General features: G+C 38.6%; 1 protein-coding gene and 1 long non-coding RNA gene across 3 annotated transcripts in view; one reads left to right on the top strand and one right to left on the bottom strand.

Moving 5' to 3' along the window:
* The window catches only part of HECW2 (HECT, C2 and WW domain containing E3 ubiquitin protein ligase 2), a 746182-nt gene that overhangs the window by 300979 nt on the left and 421578 nt on the right, over positions 1–23625 (top strand). Inside the window, exon 1 of one of the 2 annotated variants that reach the window (XM_053698567.1) lies at positions 14721–15010. The exons of the other annotated variant lie outside the window; for it this stretch is intronic. The gene's annotated coding sequence lies outside the window, so the exon portion shown is untranslated. Of the gene's footprint in view, positions 1–14720; positions 15011–23625 lie in introns of those variants that run through there. 2 annotated transcript variants of the gene reach the window in all.
* Positions 13392–14795, bottom strand: LOC128645531 (uncharacterized). The gene is made up of 2 exons (XR_008400127.1): positions 14677–14795; positions 13392–13576 (listed from the first exon to the last, which is right to left on the bottom strand). It is a non-coding gene; the product is annotated as an uncharacterized LOC128645531 (long non-coding RNA).

Below are 23625 nucleotides of genomic sequence, written 5' to 3' on the forward strand. Positions count from 1 at the left end.
CATTTAGCAGCCTTCTAATTAGTAAAAAGCAAAACCAAAGCCATATATCAGATTTTGGGGGTCAAAGTTAGAAAAGTGTGTTTTTTTCCATTTTTTCCTCATATTTTATAATTTTTTTATAGTAAATTATAAGATATGATGAAAATAATAGTATATTTTGAAAGTCCATTTAATGGCGAGAAAAACGGTATATAATATGTGTGGGTACAGTAAATGAGTAAGGGGAAAATTACAGCTAAACACAAACACCACAGAAATGTAAAAATAGCCTTGGTCCCAAACGGACAGAAAATGGAAAAGTGCTGTGGTCATTAAGGGGTTAAAAAGAAAGAAAAAACTTTGCAATGCAATTTCATTGTTTGTTTTGCCTGCTTTTTCTGTAGTTTAACCCATAATATTGTTGTTGGGTGCATTTAATGTATTGCAAAACCCTGACCCTCCTACATGTTGCACAATAATTGGTTGTTATATGGAGGACCTCTTATATCTGTCCCTAATTGGTTGCAGCAAAGGAGATAAGATACACTTGAAAGGGTTTTCAGTGTGTCCTTTTAAACTTTGTATTGTTTCATTTAAGCTATAAACACAACAAAATGCGCCAAGAATACCATTATTATTTATTTAATTTTGTGAACTAATGAGATAGTTTAAAGTTAAACAGAATACTGTCTTAATCCCCAAAGGTAGCGGCAGGTGTGTGTAAGACAATTGCCACAGTGCCCTATTAAAAAAAAAAAAAAAAAAAAGACAAGGATTCACAGTTTAACTTGTGCTTTGCCCCATATACCCTAGTGGAATCCCTGGGTAGTTGATTGCTTTTTGATAATCACATGCTAATGACTAAGATACATAGTGCATACTAGAAGGGCATACAACTCCTCATTTAAAGGAGGGTATTTCCTTTTATCAAATGAGTAGTCTCATGCCGCTCTAATACCCATATTATCCTCCCTGATGTCTATAGAAAATGTCCTTCATGTCCAGTGATGCAGATGGTCATTTGAATACCAGAGGATCAAGTACACCACCTAACTATGTAGCATGACTCATCATTCAGTGCCCATCGGTACAGGGCATCAATAGATTGTGTCTACAGAGTGGTATGGCATTGTTATTGGCTGTCTTAAGTAAAAAAAGAGCTTCTATAAAGGGATAAGAGGGAGACGTCTTCAGGCTCTTGAAGAGCTATAATAATGCATTATATATGGGCTGCAGTAATACCAATATTTTAGTTTAAAATTCAACATTTACTGCCCCCTTGAAGGGACAGTCAAGCCAAAATTAAAATTTCATAATTCAGATAGAGCACACAATTTTTAACAACTTTCCAATTTACTTTTTTTTTTTTCACAAAATGGCTTTTTTTTACCATATTTTCTATTTTTGAAAATATTTTTATTGAGGACAAAGTATTAAACATACAGTTCAAAGCATTCCAAAAAACAAATAGTTGTTACAGTAGTTAAATGCAGCAAAATAGAGATTGTACATTCAGTCCTCTTTCTTTTTATGCTCCTATATAATTTTTAAAACATATCTGAAACTCAGAAGTAATATCAACAGGATATTTGTAAAAATAAAGATAATAACTAACTGATGTCTTCAACATTAATCAATCTCATTAAGAACAAATGCAAAAGCCATATTAATCTTGTACGGCTGGCGTATAACAATGTTAGTCTAGGTGGCTTGTGAGTATACCTGTGTCTAACACTTGTGTCCTTCAAAGTCAAAGTTATATAAAGACTTACTAAAAGCTCAGGTGGTGTTGTGTTTTGGCAGACGATTTCTCATCTTGGTAAGGTTTCTGCACTAACTGATTTGATCCCTATATTGTGTCCATTCCATCAACATGAGTTCATGGATATCTATGGTCCCCCTCTGCATGTGGTGATACCTCTCTAGTTGTATCAGAGTATCTACTTGTTTTTTCCACTCTGTTATATTTGGAGCAGCCCTTGTTTTCCATTTTTGCGGTATGAGTAGTTTTGCGCTATTGAGCATGACCAACAGTAAGGCTCTTAGCGCCTTGTTCTCAATTCTAGGAAGGGAGAGATAAAGGAGTATTTTGGGGTCGTTTGGGATTGTCTTCCCTACTGCTCTGGAGGTGTGTGTGAGAATCTCCACCCAATAGGCGTCCAGACCAGGGCAACTCCACCAAATGTGTGTCGGTGTACCCTCCTCCCCACAGCCTCTCCAGCACTTCCCATTCGTCGTTTTGTATATGTGTTGTAGCCTGCTAGGTGTAAGATACCATCTCGAAAGAAACTTATAACTAGACTCCTGTATCCTAGCTGAAATTGAGGCCTTTTTTGTGTCTTCAAATGCCCTCCACCACTCTTGGGGTGAAATGTCAATGCTTAGCTCCCTCTCCCACGACTTGGTGTATGAGGGAAGTGTGTGTTTGTCTGGAGTGAGGAGTGCCTTATAGAGAAGGGATATGGCATGTCTAGTGGGGGTGTCCCGTGAGCACAATGTTTCAAACGTTGTCATTTGTCTGGTGAATTGTTCCCTGTGTTGGTGTGTGCTAAGAAAATGAGACATTTGAGCATGTGAATACCAGTTCATACTTCTTTCCTCAAGTGTTTCCCATATTTCTGTCAGTGGTTTGAGCTTTTTGCCCGAGAGGAAGGCCAGGAGTGACCTCCTTCTTATTGGCGTCCCTCTCTCCCTGCATGGATGCTTGAGATTCCATGTTAATTCCGGGTTGCTGCATATAGGAGTCAGGGGGGAATGGATAGAAGATATGTTCATTGAGGTGTTAAGTAGTTTATCCCACGTGCTGTAAAATTCAGACAATAGTGGATATTCTGTCACTGCTCTGTGTCTATTGCTCGCACTCAACCAAGCTGACATGCCTGCATTATCAGTTTCCATAATGTCACAGTCCAATTGCACCCAACATTTCTGTGTGTCATTTTGGCACCACTCAAGGAGCCGTTGCAAATTGATAGCCTGCTTGTACACAGTCAGGTTGGGGTTGTCTACTACACTACACTGAAGTTAAAATTAACCCTAGAAGCTCCCTACATGCTCCCTAATTAACCCCTTCACTGCTGGGCATAATACACGTGTGGTGCGCAGTCGCATTTAGCAGCCTTCTAATTAGTAAAAAGCAAAACCAAAGCCATATATCAGATTTTGGGGGTCAAAGTTAGAAAAGTGTGTTTTTTTCCATTTTTTCCTCATATTTTATAATTTTTTTATAGTAAATTATAAGATATGATGAAAATAATAGTATATTTTGAAAGTCCATTTAATGGCGAGAAAAACGGTATATAATATGTGTGGGTACAGTAAATGAGTAAGGGGAAAATTACAGCTAAACACAAACACCACAGAAATGTAAAAATAGCCTTGGTCCCAAACGGACAGAAAATGGAAAAGTGCTGTGGTCATTAAGGGGTTAAAAAGAAAGAAAAAACTTTGCAATGCAATTTCATTGTTTGTTTTGCCTGCTTTTTCTGTAGTTTAACCCATAATATTGTTGTTGGGTGCATTTAATGGATTGCAAAACCCTGACCCTCCTACATGTTGCACAATAATTGGTTGTTATATGGAGGACCTCTTATATCTGTCCCTAATTGGTTGCAGCAAAGGAGATAAGATACACTTGAAAGGGTTTTCAGTGTGTCCTTTTAAACTTTGTATTGTTTCATTTAAGCTATAAACACAACAAAATGCGCCAAGAATACCATTATTATTTATTTAATTTTGTGAACTAATGAGATAGTTTAAAGTTAAACAGAATACTGTCTTAATCCCCAAAGGTAGCGGCAGGTGTGTGTAAGACAATTGCCACAGTGCCCTATTAAAAAAAAAAAAAAAAAAAAGACAAGGATTCACAGTTTAACTTGTGCTTTGCCCCATATACCCTAGTGGAATCCCTGGGTAGTTGATTGCTTTTTGATAATCACATGCTAATGACTAAGATACATAGTGCATACTAGAAGGGCATACAACTCCTCATTTAAAGGAGGGTATTTCCTTTTATCAAATGAGTAGTCTCATGCCGCTCTAATACCCATATTATCCTCCCTGATGTCTATAGAAAATGTCCTTCATGTCCAGTGATGCAGATGGTCATTTGAATACCAGAGGATCAAGTACACCACCTAACTATGTAGCATGACTCATCATTCAGTGCCCATCGGTACAGGGCATCAATAGATTGTGTCTACAGAGTGGTATGGCATTGTTATTGGCTGTCTTAAGTAAAAAAAGAGCTTCTATAAAGGGATAAGAGGGAGACGTCTTCAGGCTCTTGAAGAGCTATAATAATGCATTATATATGGGCTGCAGTAATACCAATATTTTAGTTTAAAATTCAACATTTACTGCCCCCTTGAAGGGACAGTCAAGCCAAAATTAAAATTTCATAATTCAGATAGAGCACACAATTTTTAACAACTTTCCAATTTACTTTTTTTTTTTCACAAAATGGCTTTTTTTTACCATATTTTCTATTTTTTTTAAAAAAAATTTTGAAAATATTTTTATTGAGGACAAAGTATTAAACATACAGTTCAAAGCATTCCAAAAAACAAATAGTTGTTACAGTAGTTAAATGCAGCAAAATAGAGATTGTACATTCAGTCCTCTTTCTTTTTATGCTCCTATATAATTTTTAAAACATATCTGAAACTCAGAAGTAATATCAACAGGATATTTGTAAAAATAAAGATAATAACTAACTGATGTCTTCAACATTAATCAATCTCATTAAGAACAAATGCAAAAGCCATATTAATCTTGTACGGCTGGCGTATAACAATGTTAGTCTAGGTGGCTTGTGAGTATACCTGTGTCTAACACTTGTGTCCTTCAAAGTCAAAGTTATATAAAGACTTACTAAAAGCTCAGGTGGTGTTGTGTTTTGGCAGACGATTTCTCATCTTGGTAAGGTTTCTGCACTAACTGATTTGATCCCTATATTGTGTCCATTCCATCAACATGAGTTCATGGATATCTATGGTCCCCCTCTGCATGTGGTGATACCTCTCTAGTTGTATCAGAGTATCTACTTGTTTTTTCCACTCTGTTATATTTGGAGCAGCCCTTGTTTTCCATTTTTGCGGTATGAGTAGTTTTGCGCTATTGAGCATGACCAACAGTAAGGCTCTTAGCGCCTTGTTCTCAATTCTAGGAAGGGAGAGATAAAGGAGTATTTTGGGGTCGTTTGGGATTGTCTTCCCTACTGCTCTGGAGGTGTGTGTGAGAATCTCCACCCAATAGGCGTCCAGACCAGGGCAACTCCACCAAATGTGTGTCGGTGTACCCTCCTCCCCACAGCCTCTCCAGCACTTCCCATTCGTCGTTTTGTATATGTGTTGTAGCCTGCTAGGTGTAAGATACCATCTCGAAAGAAACTTATAACTAGACTCCTGTATCCTAGCTGAAATTGAGGCCTTTTTTGTGTCTTCAAATGCCCTCCACCACTCTTGGGGTGAAATGTCAATGCTTAGCTCCCTCTCCCACGACTTGGTGTATGAGGGAAGTGTGTGTTTGTCTGGAGTGAGGAGTGCCTTATAGAGAAGGGATATGGCATGTCTAGTGGGGGTGTCCCGTGAGCACAATGTTTCAAACGTTGTCATTTGTCTGGTGAATTGTTCCCTGTGTTGGTGTGTGCTAAGAAAATGAGACATTTGAGCATGTGAATACCAGTTCATACTTCTTTCCTCAAGTGTTTCCCATATTTCTGTCAGTGGTTTGAGCTTTTTGCCCGAGAGGAAGGCCAGGAGTGACCTCCTTCTTATTGGCGTCCCTCTCTCCCTGCATGGATGCTTGAGATTCCATGTTAATTCCGGGTTGCTGCATATAGGAGTCAGGGGGGAATGGATAGAAGATATGTTCATTGAGGTGTTAAGTAGTTTATCCCACGTGCTGTAAAATTCAGACAATAGTGGATATTCTGTCACTGCTCTGTGTCTATTGCTCGCACTCAACCAAGCTGACATGCCTGCATTATCAGTTTCCATAATGTCACAGTCCAATTGCACCCAACATTTCTGTGTGTCATTTTGGCACCACTCAAGGAGCCGTTGCAAATTGATAGCCTGCTTGTACACAGTCAGGTTGGGTACTCCAAGTCCCCCTCTATCCCTTGGGTAGTACATTGTGTGCTTTGCTATTCTGGGTCTGATTTCTCCCCAGATGTATCTTTCAATATGCCCCTTAAGTTTGTCTAGGAAGCCTAGGGGGAGTGGCACAGGGGCGGTCTGCAGTACGTACAGGATTCTGGGCAGGATGTTCATTTTTATGACATTAATCCGGCCTAGCCAGGATATTTTTTTATTTTTCCAGCTAGAGAGATCCGCCACAATGGCACTCTCAAGAGATTTATAATTACTTTGAAATATTATCTGTGGGTCTGGGGATATGTAGATTCCCAGATACTTCATTTTTGCCTGTTGTCTTCTGAGGGGGCATTTACATAGCAGCTTATTTAGTACTTCTGGGTCGTAAGTGATGTTGAGTATTTCAGATTTGTTAAGGTTCAAGTGGAAGTTAGATATCCTCCCATACTCCTCAAATATGTTTAAGGCTCCAGTCAATGCAGTGTCTATGTTGGTGAGGATGAGCATAATGTCGTCAGCATATAGGGCTACCTTATGGTCTGTGTCACCCACTGTAAGACCTGTGACTTGTGTGCTCTCCCGCAGTTTTTGGGCGAGCACTTCTACTGTGAGGGCAAATAAGACTGGGGATAAGGGGCAACCCTGACGGGTTCCATTGCGAATTATAAATTTATCTGACATGAGATTATTTACCTTGACCTGAGCCGTGGGTGCTTCATATAGCGCAAACATTTGGTGTATAAAGGTATCACTGAACCCCATGTGTCTAAGTGTTGCTCTGAGGAACTGCCAGTGTACCCTGTCAAAGGCTTTTTCAGCATCCGTGGACACAAGGGCCACTGGCAGCTCCTGTTGCTGGGCATGTGTGGTCAATTGCAAGATTTTTAGAGTGTTGTCCTTAGCCTCTCTTCCCGGCACGAATCCCACCTGGTCAGGGTGCACTAATTTGGGTAGAAATTTGTTAATTCTCGTGGCCAGAATCTTTGCATAGATCTTTATGTCCGAATTGAGAAGTGAAATAGGGCGGAAATTTTCGGGTCTGTCTGGTGTTTTACCTGGTTTAGGGAGTACCGTGATGTGTGCCGTGAGCATCTGGCCTGAAAAACCTCCCTCTGTTAGTAATGAGTTAAAAAGTGAGGTGAGTGGGGGAAGAACATGATGTAAGTATGTTTTATAGTATTTTATCCCCAGGCCATCTGGGCCTGGGCTTTTGACATTTGGCATGCTTTTAATCGCTTGTTTTACCTCCTCCGTAGTAATTGGTAAGTCTAATGATTCAGATTCCTCTTAATTCGAGGGTGGGGAGATGTATTCCGGACAAAAACTTTTCTATGTCTGACTGTGTGCTCAGGTTTTCAATGTTATATAGTTTCTCATAATATCTCCTCAATGTCTCTGCAATGTTCTTGCTATCTTTGTGAATGTGCCCATTGGCGTCTCTGATGTGATATATGTGTGACCCTAGCTGTCTACGCCTGAGAGCTCTTGCCAGAGAGGTTCCCACCTTATCATTTATGTCAAAATATTTTTGTTTTAGGAATATAGATTGCTGTTGATACTTTTGGAGGAGATGATTGTGTAGGTCATTTCTCGCCTGGGTAAGTGACTCATGTATTTTACTTGAGGACGGCTCTCTTTTATGCTCTTTTTCCCAATACCTAATTTGGGCCAAGGTGGAGTTCAGAAATTGCCTGTTTGACCTTTTTTCCCTAGCTTTGTATTTTATGAATTCCCCCCAGATAACGCACTTGTATGCCTCCCATGATGTAGTGTTGGAGGTGTCTGCTGCAATGTTCTCTCTGAAGTAGTGTCCTAGTGCAGTGTCTATTTCCATCCTGATTAATGGGTGATCAAGTATCTGTTCATCTAATTTCCATGTGTACTGGAGATCCGGTTTGTCAGGCCAGTCAAGGGTGCATTGCACCGGTGCATGGTCTGACCATGTTAGTGAGAGTACTTTAGAGTCAATAATCTTTGCCAGTCCAATTTGGTCGTTCATGAGGTAATCAATCCTAGTGTATACCTGGTGTGGGTGCGAATAAAAGGTGTAGTCCCTTGTGTCTGGGTTCGCTGTCCTCCAAATGTCATGTAGTCTTAGCAGTCTGAGCTGTGTGTTAGCTGCCTTAATAACTCTGGCTGGGGTACTGGATCTACCGCTGGAAGTGTCTCTAGTAGGGTCCAGGGGTAGATTTAGGTCGCCCCCCAGGAACAGTGTGCCCCTGGAGAGTTCTAACAATTTGTATCCTAACTGTTTGAGCAGTAGGTGTTGTTCCTGGTTCGGGAGGTACACACAAACCAGGGTGACTGGTTGACCGTACAGGAGTCCTATCACTATGATGTACCTCCCCCCCCCCGTGTCTTTTTCTATGTGGGAAGGCTGAAATGTGACTGAATTTCTGATAAATATACCCACTCCGCCTTTCTTTGAGTCCCCTGAGGCTAAAAAGGATGTTCTATATCTGTTGTTAATTAGCTTAGGTTCTTGGCCTTTTTTAAAGTGTGTTTCTTGGACGAAAATAATGTCTCCTGAGTCTCTGTGTAGTTTGACTAAAAGCTATTGATCTTTTCGTGGGGCTATTTAAGCCTTTGGCGTTGATGGTGATCAATGTAAGAGGTCTGGTCTGCATTGTAATGTCTCTGCCCGCCCTAGGTGATATAAGAAAGTGTCAGGGCTTTCCCAAGGCTACAAGGAGCGACCAAGAGGGTGTGTAGACTTTTTATGTGATTGGTGATTTCAATTTATAGGGTCTGGGAATAGGTGATCTGTCTCTCTATAAGTCCCAAGAGGGGTGGTATAAACGTTCAGAAACCTTGTGCAAAAATCAGAAATGTAAACAACAACAGTGCCTGTCGTATTACAGATAAACAGTTGAACCTATTCAGAATTTTCCACCTATTAATACAATATATTTGTAACAGTGAAGTATAACAAGTGTTCTCCTAAACAGTGAGGTAAGTATCCCAACCATCAAGCCCAATAGAAAAACAGTAAGAAATATATACATTATACGACCTGTGTCTTTGTCAGATTATTGAAAGTCCCATCTGCCGGGAGAAAATAGTCATTTAAGTATTGTCCCTTGAGTTTCTTCTGAGATCCGCAGCCACCCCCTTGTGGGTTTGTGTCATCTTCTGGGGGGCTAGCTGATGTGGAGGCTTCCTCATCCGAAGTTACTGTGGCGGTTGCTTGGGGTGTTGTTCTTAAGCCAGGTGGTGCAATGGATATCCGTAGAGCCTTGCAGAATCGCTGTAGATCTTCTGGTGTCTTATAGACTACTGTGGTGTCCCCTCTTGATGCTATGATGCTCACCGGGAATCCCCAGCGGTATATAATATATTGATCTCGAAGCACAGAGGTTATGAAATGGAGTTCCCTCCTTTTTTGCAAAGTCGCTGGGCTGAGATCTGCAAAAATTTGTATTTTAAAGCCCGCATGGGTCATGTTTTGTTTTTGTCTGGAGCATTTTAAGATTTCTTCTCTATCCTTATGATGCTGCAGCTTAAGCACTATGTCTCTGGGTGGGGCTTTGGGGGGTGGTTTGGCCCTTAGTGCCCTGTGGGCTCTCTCGATTGGTACCTCTGGTGTGTTGCTGTCCCCCTTTACTGTTCTAAAAAGGTCCTGCAAACATACCTCTAGTGCCACTGGTAGTATGGTTTCAGGAATTCCCCGGACGCGGAGGTTATTCCTTCTCCCCCTGTTATCCAGGTCCTCCACTTTTTCCAATAAATGATGAATTGTTTCCTCCTGGTCATATACCAGGCGGGAGAGGTGCTGGACATCATTATAAGTTGTGTTGTGGCTCTCTTCTAGTGTTGACACTCTTTTAGTCACTTTTAGTATGTCTTTTTTCATGTCTCCATACCATCCTTTTACCTCTGTCATCATTTCTTTTATATCTTCTTTAGTGCAAAGTAATTTTAAGTCCCCTTTGGTGAGGTTTGTCGAATCTGATATAGTGCAGGGTTGCGTTTGAGAGGTCCCTCCTGCATTTGGGCTATCATTTAAATCCAATGTAGGGGTTACTGGTGTTGCTTCTGCGTGCTTCAGGTATTGTTGCATTATATTTATATTTGTATGGCCCTCTGGCTTGCTAGGCCTTCGTCCTGGCATGATATGTTAGGCTTTGTAGTTTTGCTTCGTTTTATTTTTTATTTATTTGCTTATTTTATTTTATTTCCACTGCAGTGTGTCTTATCTATAGTTCAGCAGTCCGTTTTGGGTAGCGTGCTCTAATTTTATAATGTTAATGTGTCCTGCGTGTCTCTTATCCCCTTTTCTCACCTGCTGATATTTATTGGTTATGCCTACTTGTCGGGCACATGGAGGGGCTGGGTGTTCTGTCGGGAAGGGACCGCACGTCTGCTGCACCTCCTGTTATCAGTGCATACCTCTGGGCTGTAGCGGAGTGTCGATTGCCTGTCCTGCAGGCTGGCTGGAACCTGGAGATGTGTGGTTTGATCCAATGCTAAGTGCGGCTTGCCTTTCCGTGCCGCGGCGCCTGCATCGAGTTATAGGCCTAGCTGAGGTCTGTTTAGGTTGCGCCCTCCAGTATGTGCGTGGGCGGTATTCCTTCTTCCCGATATCGGGTATGTGTATCGGGTTGTGTATTGTCCCCCGGCAGCGGGTCCTTGAGCTGTGTCAATCGTCCGTAATGGTCAGCGCTGATGCGTTGGGCCTAGGAGCTTGTTCAATGTGCGGCCATCTCTCAAAGCGGCCAAGCTCCGCCCCTCCAATTTACTTTTATCATAAAATTTGCTTTGTTTTCTTGGTATTTGTTGAAAGCTAAACCTAGGTAGGCTCACATGCTAATTTCTACGCCCTTGAAGGTGCCTCTTATCTCAGTGCATTTTGACAGTTTTCAACAGCTAGACAGCACTAGTTCATGTATGCCATATAGATAACCTTGTGCTCACTCCTATGTAGTCAGCACTGATTGGCTAAAATTCAAGTTTGTCAAAATAACTGAAATAAGTGGGGCAGTCTGCTTAGATACAAGGTAATGACTGAGATAAAAAGTATATTAATTTAACCGTGTTGGTTATGCAAAACTGGCAAATAAAAAAAAGAGGTTATATATGTTTTTAAACAATACAAATTTTGGTGTAGAATGTCCCTTTAAAGGTAGACAGAATGCCTAATCTTATATAATAAAAGGCCAGGTATGTTTGTCAGATGCAGTCATGCGCAGTAGAGACAAAAAAACAAACATACTACCTGGCCTTTAGGATCAACTTCAGATCGAGATCAGATCAGCCATTGTGGGTGTGTGGTCGTGGTCGGGCGGGCCGGGCGTGGTGGGGGCGTGGCCGACAGGAGTGCCACGATGGGGGCGTGGCCTGAGAGCGACAAAGAGTGGGGAGAGATAGAGGGGGCAAAAGAGAGGTGGAAGAGGGGGGCAAAATAGAGGGGGGAGAGAGAGTTAAAGAGAGGGAGGAGAGAGAAAGAGAGGGAGGAGAAAGCAAAATAAAGGGGAGAGAGAGCAAAAGAGAGGGGAGAGAGAGCAAAAGAGAGGGGGGAGAGAGAAAGAGAGGGGAGAGAGAGCAAAAGAGAGGGGGAGAGAGAGAGGGGGAGAGAGTTAAAGAGAGGGGGAGAAAGCAAAAGAAAGGGGAGACAGCGCAAAAGAGAGGGGAAAGAGCAAATGAGAGGGGGAGAGAGATCAAAAGAGAGGGGGAGAGAGCAAAAGAGAGGTCAGGGGAGAGAGAGCAAAGGAGAGGGGAGAGAGAGCAAAGGAGAGGGGCGAGAGAGAGCAAAGGAGAGAAGGGAGAGCAAAAGAGAAGGGGGAGAGAGAGCAAAGGAGAGGGGGGAGAGAGGGCAAAGGAGAGAGTGGAGAGCAAAGGAGAGGGGCGAGAGAGAGCAAAGGAGAGGGGAGAGAGAGAGCAAAGGAGAGGGGGGAGAGAGGGCAAAGGAGAGAGTGGAGAGCAAAGGAGAGGGGCGAGAGAGAGCAAAGGAGAGGGGGGAGAGAGAGCAAAGGAGAGGGGGGAGAGAGAGTAAATGAGAGAAGGAGAGAGGAGAGAAAAAGAGAGGGAGAGAGAGAGGAAAAGAGGGGGGAGAGAGAGCAAAATAGGTGGGAGAGAGAAAGCAAAAGAGGGGGGAGAGAGAGCAAAAGAGAGGGGGGGAGATAGCATAAGAGAGGGGGAGATAGCAAAAGAGAGGGGGAGAGCGAGAGCAAAAGAAAGGGTGAGAGAGAAAGAGAGCAATAGAGAGGGGGGAGAGAGAGCAAAAGAGAGCACAAAAGAGAGGGGGGGGGAGAGAGAGCGCAAAAGTGAGGGGGAGAGAGAGAGCGCAAAATAGAGGGGGAGAGAGAGAGCAAAAGAAAGGAGGAGAGCAAAAGAGAGGGGGAAAAGAGAGAGCAAGGGGTGGGGCCGCTGTACTACAAAAAATGGCCCGTATGCACGGGCTTTAGGACTAGTTTCTTAATAATATGCTAGATAGTCTTTTAATTCTGGTACTAATATATGAGTGCAAAATATTGAGTCCACTCCCACAATCTGCTTTTATTTAATTATTTTTAAAACGTAATTTGTTAGACGCAATATACATCACTTCCACTAAAAAAAATAACACATATGTTCGTTAGTGCAAACTGAAAGTTAAAAATTCTCTATTTTGTGTGTCCACCATTTTCCCTTAATTAACACAATTTCTGGAAAATGAACCCTACTCCACACTACATAAAGCCAGAAGGAATGAGATGTATATGCAGAATAAAGTGCTACTTCTCTTTGGTCAGTCTAGTTGATCTTGTACAAGTCACAAGCTCCAGAAGAGGCGTATCGTCATCTAAATATTTCCTGTATCATATTTAATTGTAGGTTTTATATACACACACAGTATAGTATATATATATATATATATAAATGTTCATTCTTCAATAAACTGGACATTTTTCAGTCTTCGGCTGTGAAATCTCTTTGTTTGACCATTTTTTTTGGATAAATAAGTGGCTTAGATACTTCTACTCTCCCATGAAGGTGAAACAATCTTTTGACTGTGCTTGCTTACTGGCATAGAAATCTCCTTGCTCAACTGGGCTTAAATTGTGGATGCAGATGATGTTATATTTGATAACAGGCTGGATTTGATTTAAATCACTAGCCCGTAAGACTGATTTTAAGTGATTAAAATCATGGTTTTCATTTTTAGAATAATAACTTTTCAGATGATGTTTCCGGTTATATCAATCCATTACTGATGTGGTTATATATCATTAGATATGCATAGATAGATCATTGAAATCAATGAAATTATTGGGAGGTGAACTAGCTCCAGTTTAACAGGTTAATCATTTATATTTGATTACTTTTCAGCTGTACTTTATTAGAAGGAGAAAAATTTATTTAGTTTTATTTAACTAAAACAATAACATTTTATTTCATTTTTATTGCTTGCCGCTCCCTCCTCACACTTAGGTCCTTGTGCAGTTCTATTCCACTCCAAACAATCTTCTATTCAGTGAGCTTCTTCAAGCTTAGTATAGGTTGATTCTGTGTACGTAGATCTACAGGGGAGCAATTGCATTAAAGGAACAGTAAAGTAAAAATAAAACTTTCATGATTCAGAAAGAACATGTAATTTACTTTTTTTTAAATCTAATTTACTTTATTATCATTGTTGAAAAGCATACATAGGCTCAGAAGCAATGTACTACTGTGAGCTAGCTGCTTGTCACAGTCTCACCCAATGGGCTTGGCCCCAGTAGAGCATTGCTTTCCTTCAACAAAGTATACCAAGAGAATGAAGCAAATCTGATAACAGAAGTAAATCTGAAATCTCAAAATTGTATGCTATTTCTGAAACCCAAAATGATTTATGATTATGTCTCTTCAATGTCTATTTCTAAACTCTGTGTGTTTATTTTAATACATTTTTGATGTGACGTTGGGATATGTTATTTCTGCAGACACAGTTGAGAACCACAAAACTAATAATATGTGATAACATCTTCAAGATGGAAAAATTGCTCAAAATAATGTCACAGAAACCTCTGGGAGAGCATGACATTGTGAACGGATTAATGGAATTAATTTATCAATGTCCCTTTAATATCAGCTGTTCATTCTTAAAAGACAAATACAACTCAAATGTGTACTGAATTAAGCATATTACATCACAGCTGTTTTAAAAATATTTACACAACTCTAATGTGAAGAGGATGGTCATGTAAATAGTAAAATAAAATAAAGATTGAATTGTTTCATTTAAAAGTGAATAGATTTTCTTGAATAAGTGTCCTCTGATTACAATATTTAATAAATAATAAAAAAAAACTGCTCTCTCTCCCCCTTCTCTTTTGCTTGGTGATAATAAAGGGATATGAAACTTTGCTCTTTCATGAATCAGATAGAGAATGCAATTTTAAGCAACTTTCTAATTTACTCCTATTATCAAATTTTCTTTGTATCTTTATTTGAAAATCAGAAATGTAAGCTTAGGTGCTGGCCCATTTTTGGTTCAGGACCTGGAAGAAAGTTGCTTAAAATGTCATGCTCTATCTGAATCATGAAAGAAAAAATGTGGGTTTCATATCCCTTTAACGTATATTCTCACACACCCTTAAACATAACTTCATTTGATTGTACAATAAACTCATGTTCGTACCTGTATAGCTCTCACAGACCACACCAAACCCAAGGACTATCCGTGCTCCCACACCCATAACAAGGGGTTTTGATATTCAACTTACGAATTTGCAGATCTCTTCTTATTTTGGTGCTGCCCAGTTACTGACATTTGTGATACATATTTAAACACACACACAAATATGTTGGGCAATCCCCTAATGGGAGGAGAATGTGAATCTAAAACAGAAAGAGCAGAGAGTGAATCTACAGAGCTGTGGAATGCTCAGCAATGATTTGGGAAACAAAGAGGTGCAGACTGGGAGATACAGAGAGTAACAGGAATGAGCACTAGCACGGGGATTACTTATAAGGTAACCTGAAGAAGTGCCTGGTACTGGCTTTTGGTTGAGGAGTTGTGTGTCCTACAATGATTATAAAGTGTTTTTACAAAATGTATAATATATTAAGTTTGTTTCCTTTTGCAGTTGTTGATGCATGTGCAATGTGTTGCTGTTTAGGTCTACATTTCAAAGCCAGTGACATCACTGGAATTCTGTGCTTGTAATGGCAATTGTGTATGCATGTGGCTTAAGGGATATTAAAAGGCCATTATAGTGACCAGTGACCCTGCAGTTCTATGTGTTTAACACCCTTAAAAGGGTCCGCAGCAGTTTTCTCTTCGGAGCAGCAGTACTCTGAGTCTCCCAAGCGATACTTTGCAGTGTTTAAACATGTAAAATTGCATTGCTAATGGTTTAAAGTTATACGTTCTAATAAAAGTTTTTTTAATAACATGATATATACACCGGGGAAATTAAAACAAGCAGGGAAGAAGGACCGTGGTTCCTCCGCATCATACACATTTCTTGCCTCACAGGGTGGGGTCCTGGAAACGGACATTATAAGCTATTTATTAGCCAATCACAGTAAAATATTCAACAGGTGTGTGTAAAAAATAAATTGTTATTTAAACATTGTTTCGAAGTTATGTGAAACATAGTCACTTATAACATTTTAATTATAATATGTAACTAATGGTTTTTACCGTATCCTTATGTTATAAAAAAGTATGTAAAAGTCAACGTATTTGATAGAAAAATTTCACAGAACTTGGAGGAAAAGAAATACATATATTAAAATCCTTAAGTTCAGATAATTAACCCTTAGTGTTTTATAAAGAGATTGACATCCATTTGAGAGTTAAGACCGAATGGAATTCGTGTTTTGAGGTGGAATATCCAAAAGACTTCCCTTATGTCTAATTTTTCCTCTCTGTTGCCCCCTTGAGGGCTTCTAGGGATGAAGTCAATTCCTTTCCCTTTGAGCAGGGAAGTGTCTGAGTTGTGCATTGTGCGAAAGTTTCTCGCTATAGGGGTATTAGACTCAGGGTCCTTTATAGCTCTTCTTAGATGCTCCAGAAATCTGTATTTCAAGGCACGTTTTGTGTGACCAGTAGATTGTTTATTACATCCCATGCAGGTAAGTAAATACACAACATGAGTAGTGTTACAATCGATGTTATATCTTATGTCAAACAGGTATTACCTTGAATAACATAATTGCAGGTTTTGCATCTGGTTGCACAACATGTATAACAACCCTGTCTTTTTCGCAACCAACCAATTGGATCATTCTTAGGTAACAGATGGAGAAATAATATTTCTAATAGTTCTAGCTTTTCTAGGAACAAATTGACAACCCTTTTGCATTATTTCACATAGCACAGGATCATTATGTAGAATAGGCAAATATTGCTTTATAATGGAAGATATTTGATCAAACTCCCTACTGTATGCAGTGACAAAGAAGGGAATGTCAACAATTCTTCCCTGGGAATTTGGTCTACCTCTTTCTTGGTTTTACATAAGTGTGCGTAATCATAACCTCGTTCAAGAAGTCTATCAATAGTGGCCTGTGGAGCAGTTCCTTTTGACTCGCTTAAGTTGTACCTTGGGAATAGATTATTTCAAATGGGGAGGATGACAGGATTGATAATTTAAGATGGTATTGCCTGCTGTGGTCTTATGAAATAGTTCCATCATAATATGTCCTGTTTGTATATTAGGTTTCAGAGTTAGATCTAAAAATGTATGATCTTACTACTAAATTCCAATGTAAACTTTAGGTTTGAAATAATTTTGTTGTTGGACATATGAGTGAACAAATGTAGTGGCATTAGGGTTTCTTATATCAGTGCCATTGTAGCAAACTTTCATGTCTGGTATTTAGTGACACAAGATATGCGTGGCTCACAAAATAATTACAGTTACATTATTACTATCTGTGTCTTTTTTTCTGTTTGTGGTAACCTCACAGGTTCTAGGCTCCTCCTTCTCACTACCAGTGTCCTATTTAAATGTATAACTAGATGACTTTTATGTTCCCTGGCACATATAACCCTTATCTGGACGAGTTTCAGTCAAGTTCCATGAAAATAAAAATATCATGAGCATTTTTAATAACCCCAGGGGTAACTAGGTTTCACTCCTGAGTCATAGTGGTGTTCTAAAATGAACTTGACTAGGTAGGGCTCACAGTGCTCCAAGGCAACTTCACTTTATCCTCAGGATATTTTAGTCAGGGTCAGCCTTAAAATAATTCATGCACCCCTAAGGCACTTCATCTCCCCTTTTTAGGATTTGGAGGGTAAAACCTAATTGCTCTGGAGACAACTAGAAGACCCCATATTTAATTATTTAATATGGGTCTTAATCTTCATCTCCTGGGGGTCCTGGAGGTCAAAACGTGTTGCCCCTAGGAATCTATGAGACTGTTTATTACCACCCATTTTATTGGTGGTCAGACATTATTGGTGTTCTATAAAATTGATTTATTTATTTCATTTGTTTATTTGATTTTTTTAAAACTAATAGGAATGGGATGCTTTTTGGTTGATAAGGAGCACTATGTTAGCTCTATTGGTTGACATTGACACACCTCATAAGAATACACAGGAACATTTGTTTTCCAAAAGAAAAGAAAGCTGTAATATATATTATAATGCTCTTCCTCTTTTAGATGCAAAAATAAATACGTAAGTAAATTAATAAAAATTGCTTTAATTACACTTTTAGAACCATTTTGATTCACATTTTATAGGGGTTAAAAAAAATTGTAAAACCAAATCTAGTTATGTCCATACTGGTTAGGCATGTGCATTCGGAAAATTTCTGATGATCTGAGTGATGAAGAAGGTGGTTGCTCACAGCACTTGGCTCTTTTCGGAGCTGGATTCCTTCTTATGAAACCAGAACACACCAAGACCTGGATTTGCACTGATCTTAGTGTGTTGCACTTTCACAAGAAGGAATCCGTCTCTGAAAAGAGCCGAATACCATGAGCAGCCGCCGCCTTCTTCATACGGATCATCACGAATGATCCAAACACACATGCCTTTTGGTTTTGTTTTGTACTGAAGTCATTTCACAGGACTGGATAAAAAATAACTTATGATGTGTTGGTTGATGAAAATGTAGATTTCAATAAACTCTTTGAAACTAAAGTGAACTAACCCATTCTTACTTCTAACTCTCCAATTTATTTTCTCTGATTCCCTTTTTGTCTTTTACTCTTTGTTACTTCTTAAAGGGGCAGTAAACCTAGAAAATAATGTTATATAATTCTGCACATAGTGCAGAATTATATAACATTATCTTAGCGCAAACTTTATGCAACATAATATTGCAGCTAAAATTTGATTATAAAAGAGGATTTTTCAGACCGCCTCTCTTGCTCTACTGAGCGGGTCTGGTTTTCCCCCTGAGCGCATCTGGGCAGCTGTCTAGTCACAGCCCGGCCTGATTGCGCCATTAGACTCAATGTAGCTCGCTCCTGCTCTGTCTGATAGCGGAAGCAAGCTATATTGAGTGTAATGGCGCCATCGGAGCAGGCTGTGACTAGACAGCTGCCCAGATGCGCTCAGGAGGAAACCCAGACCCGCTCAGTAGAGCATAGAGCGGCAGTCTGAAAACCCCTCTTTTTTTTAATCAAATTTCAGCGGCAAAATTATGTTGCATAAAGTTTGCACTAAGATAATGTTATATAATTTCCTTTCCTTATCACTTATATGAATTAAAATCTGACAAATCATTTCAGTATTATTGTACAATGTTCGTTATATTACAGTGACGTTTACAGTAAATCTGAAAATTATTATACACCTAATACTGGCCCTATGCCGTATACTTAGTTTTGTTAATTACTTATATCCTTTAGGATTATGTCACCACTATGTAATAAGAAACCTTTGTGTATTTTAAGGATTTTTAATAAGGAGAAGGACAGAAAAAGTAAAGCATATTGGGCACACTTGTTGGGGGTCAAAACCAATACTGTAGGTAGTGTGGTGTGTCGTGTATTTGTTAAAACTTAACTTTTATATCAATTATATTAAAAAAAGGAGTGGAATTTTCCACCAGTGAGAATAAAACAACAACCAAATAAATAAAAATGTGTCCGAGTGATACTCGGTACGCAAAAGCTCCTCTCCAGTGTGATACAGTGATCAGTCTGTATCACAGAGTCCGGTGGATAGCTTAAACAATAATATATGAATATCCTCAATTATACACTCGAACATATATTGTGAGTACCAATATCGTCAATGATGTTAGTAAATATTTCACTTTATTCTTACCTATTCAAGAACTTCCTTATCACACATTGACTTTCTGTGTGATTATTGGAATGTTATACTTATCAGAACCACTTGTACGTGGATTACCACACAGTTAATATATAAATATATGTATTCAAGGTGTTTTTACTGTGGGTAACAGAGGATATATTTATCTTAAGCTATTCCATTTTGAGTCTCCCCAATAACCCTAATTTTCCATTATTTATATTGTAGGGTATTCCACCAAATTTAGAGATATGTGGGTTAATATAAGGGAATGTGTGACTCTGGTTGTATTAATTCCACAATTGATCTAAGCTAATGAAAGCTTGTAAGAAGCGGTTAGCCTATATTAATTCCTTTTTAAATAAAATGAGACTAAACATAGTCTAAATCAATAAAGTATTTTTATGCTGACTATCGCTTAGGCAAGCAAGCACTAGTAGAATTGTAACGGAATAGCTTCCAGAATTTAAATGGTAACACAAGAATTTAACAATAACAATAGCCTAAATATGAGCATATCGCTCCAACAGGGTCAGGCTGAAAGCAGCCTAAGTCAGTAACATTTACAGGCTAATATTTGTTAAGTTAAATAAGCAAAAAAAATTTTTAAATTCTAAGATTCAAAGTTGAGGATAAGGTGCCTAAAAGAGGCCAACAATTAGAGCTAAAACAACCGGACGGTAGGAGAGGAGCAGTGCGAACGCCTGACGCGCGTTTCGCAACTGCTTTTTCAGAGGCGTCCGACCGCCACACACGGCTTTTAAAGGATCATCAGCCAATCACATGGCCGATTACATTTTTCCAAATGGTGTCAACCTATCAGCAGCTATCTTACACCTTTCAGTGTAAGAATAACATATCGGCGTCATCATCAGCTGTGACCTATTGGATAAGGAGGTGTGTCTGCTCCCAGTAACCAATAGATTCTCGGTGTCGTGTTTACACTATCATATCGGTAATTTCTGTCTTATATATTTAACGATCGTTATTGGTTATTTTTGTCATACATATGATACATAAAGCTGCGTCTGAATTGAATAACGAGAAACACCATATATAGTTCTGTGTGAGTACCTATACTGTGTTACCCGTTATAACCAGATAAATGATCATTGTATACTTATTTCCGCAAATGGTATTATGCGGTTTTGCTTGGTCTCGTTATGGGTTATATTTTAAATATTGGTTCTAAAGAGAATCTTCAGTTTATTATTTGGTATTTATATATGCCATAATAGCAAACCAGATTTGAAATGTTGGGTCCTACAAAGACTTACCCTGGGTATCAGAGGAGGCAATATGGAAAATGCCCTCTTAAAAGCGGAATCAAAATGGATTTTTTGGCTACAGAGTATAGCACCCAACGGGTTAAATGAAATGATACAGTATAGTGCCTTTCTAAATTAAACAAGAGACAAATCCTAGTGATCATATCATCTAAATATTTCTAATGAAAATAAGAATATAATATCTGATAATGAGACGAATTCCATAGCAACCTTTTCTACCTATAGAGAATAACAGACGAATGCAATAATTCATTGATATCTTGAACCAGTACCCACTGGGTGTCCTACCGAGATTTAAATTACTTTGAACCAGAAGTATAGTCATAATTCAAGAACATATAAGTCACACATTTTAGTCATGTGTAGGATATATAAGTATATAGAGAATCTATTGGAGGTCTATCACATTATTTGTAATCTTGAAACTTACAATCCACCAGGAGTGTCCAAGGGATATTAGTAGTATCAGCATTATATATATCCATTTGATGTTATTCAAAACTATCTAAATATATAATTGTTAAATAATAAATCAAGAGGTTTGATAATGCTAGACCTCAACCTATAAAAACTGAAACTGCTGAATAATGATTGTGACAAATTCCTCTCTGGTCATAATGGAAGAAGATTAGTAGAATTCACACAGTTAAGTTAAATAAGCAAAAAAAAATTTTAAATTCTAAGATTCAAAGTTGAGGATAAGGTGCCTAAAAGAGGCCAACAATTAGAGCTAAAACAACCGGACGGTAGGAGAGGAGCAGTGCGAACGCCTGACGCGCGTTTCGCAACTGCTTTTTCAGAGGCGTCCGACTGCCACACACGGCTTTTAAAGGATCATCAGCCAATCACATGGCCGATTACATTTTTCCAAATGGTGTCAACCTATCAGCAGCTATCTTACACCTTTCAGTGTAAGAATAACATATCGGCGTCATCATCAGCTGTGACCTATTGGATAAGGAGGTGTGTCTGCTCCCAGTAACCAATAGATTCTCGGTGTCGTGTTTACACTATCATATCGGTAATTTCTGTCTTATATATTTAACGATCGTTATTGGTTATTTTTGTCATACATATGATACATAAAGCTGCGTCTGAATTGAATAACGAGAAACACCATATATAGTTCTGTGTGAGTACCTATACTGTGTTACCCGTTATAACCAGATAAATGATCATTGTATACTTATTTCCGCAAATGGTATTATGCGGTTTTGCTTGGTCTCGTTATGGGTTATATTTTAAATATTGGTTCTAAAGAGAATCTTCAGTTTATTATTTGGTATTTATATATGCCATAATAGCAAACCAGATTTGAAATGTTGGGTCCTACAAAGACTTACCCTGGGTATCAGAGGAGGCAATATGGAAAATACCCTCTTAAAAGCGGAATCAAAATGGATTTTTTGGCTACAGAGTATAGCACCCAACGGGTTAAATGAAATGATACAGTATAGTGCCTTTCTAAATTAAACAAGAGACAAATCCTAGTGATCATATCATCTAAATATTTCTAATGAAAATAAGAATATAATATCTGATAATGAGACGAATTCCATAGCAACCTTTTCTACCTATAGAGAATAACAGACGAATGCAATAATTCATTGATATCTTGAACCAGTACCCACTGGGTGTCCTACCGAGATTTAAATTACTTTGAACCAGAAGTATAGTCATAATTCAAGAACATATAAGTCACACATTTTAGTCATGTGTAGGATATATAAGTATATAGAGAATCTATTGGAGGTCTATCACATTATTTGTAATCTTGAAACTTACAATCCACCAGGAGTGTCCAAGGGATATTAGTAGTATCAGCATTATATATATCCATTTGATGTTATTCAAAACTATCTAAATATATAATTGTTAAATAATAAATCAAGAGGTTTGATAATGCTAGACCTCAACCTATAAAAACTGAAACTGCTGAATAATGATTGTGACAAATTCCTCTCTGGTCATAATGGAAGAAGATTAGTAGAATTCACACAGAAACACATATCTTACTGATCTCTATGCATCAAAAGTATTTTGTTTAAGGTAGTATAATAACAATAATCGATAACTATTATCAAGCCTATAAGATAGAAATGATTAACATTAAAATGTAAAAGTCACACATAGGACCCAATGGATATTGGCAAATAAACACACCTTTTTATCTCATAGGGTATACTTGAGGATGATGCTGATATGTCACCCTTACACTGAAAGGTGTTAGGTAATTGCTGACAGACTAAACATGAACCATCCCTCACGATAATATAAACATCAACAGCAATAATGTTATACCTCATCTTCTGATGTCTATCATACTTCCCATAAACATAAATACTAAATCGTAAACCGGAGATTCTTATTAGAATCATCATGCCAAAATGTAACCTATAACGAGACAAAGTAAAACCGCATAACACCATCTGCAGAAATAAACATACAATGATCATCCATCTAGTTATAACGGGAGACACAGTATAAGTAATCACACAGAACTATATATAGAACTTTTCGTTACTCAATTCAGATGCAGCTCTGTGTAATATATGTGTGATAAATATAATCAATATCGACCGTAAAACACATAAGATAGAAATGACCGATATAACAGTGTAAACACGATACATAGAATCTATTGGCTACTGGGAACGGACACACCTCCTTTACAAATACCAAATAATAAACTGAAGATTCTCTTTAGAACCAATATTTAAAATATAACCCATAACGAGACCAAGCAAAACCGCATAATACCATTTGCGGAAATAAGTATACAATGATCATTTATCTGGTTATAACGGGTAACACAGTATAGGTACTCACACAGAACTATATATGGTGTTTCTCGTTATTCAATTCAGATGCAGCTTTATGTATCATATGTATGACAAAAATAACCAACAACGATCGTTAAATATATAAGACAGAAATTACCGATATGATAGTGTAAACACGACACAGAGAATCTATTGGTTACTGGGAGCAGACACACCTCCTTATCCAATAGGTCACAGCTGATGATGACGCCGATATGTTATTCTTACACTGAAAGGTGTAAGATAGCTGC

The sequence above is a fragment of the Bombina bombina genome, chromosome 1 (assembly GCF_027579735.1).
Source record: "Bombina bombina isolate aBomBom1 chromosome 1, aBomBom1.pri, whole genome shotgun sequence".
Taxonomy (NCBI): Eukaryota; Metazoa; Chordata; class Amphibia; order Anura; family Bombinatoridae; genus Bombina; species Bombina bombina.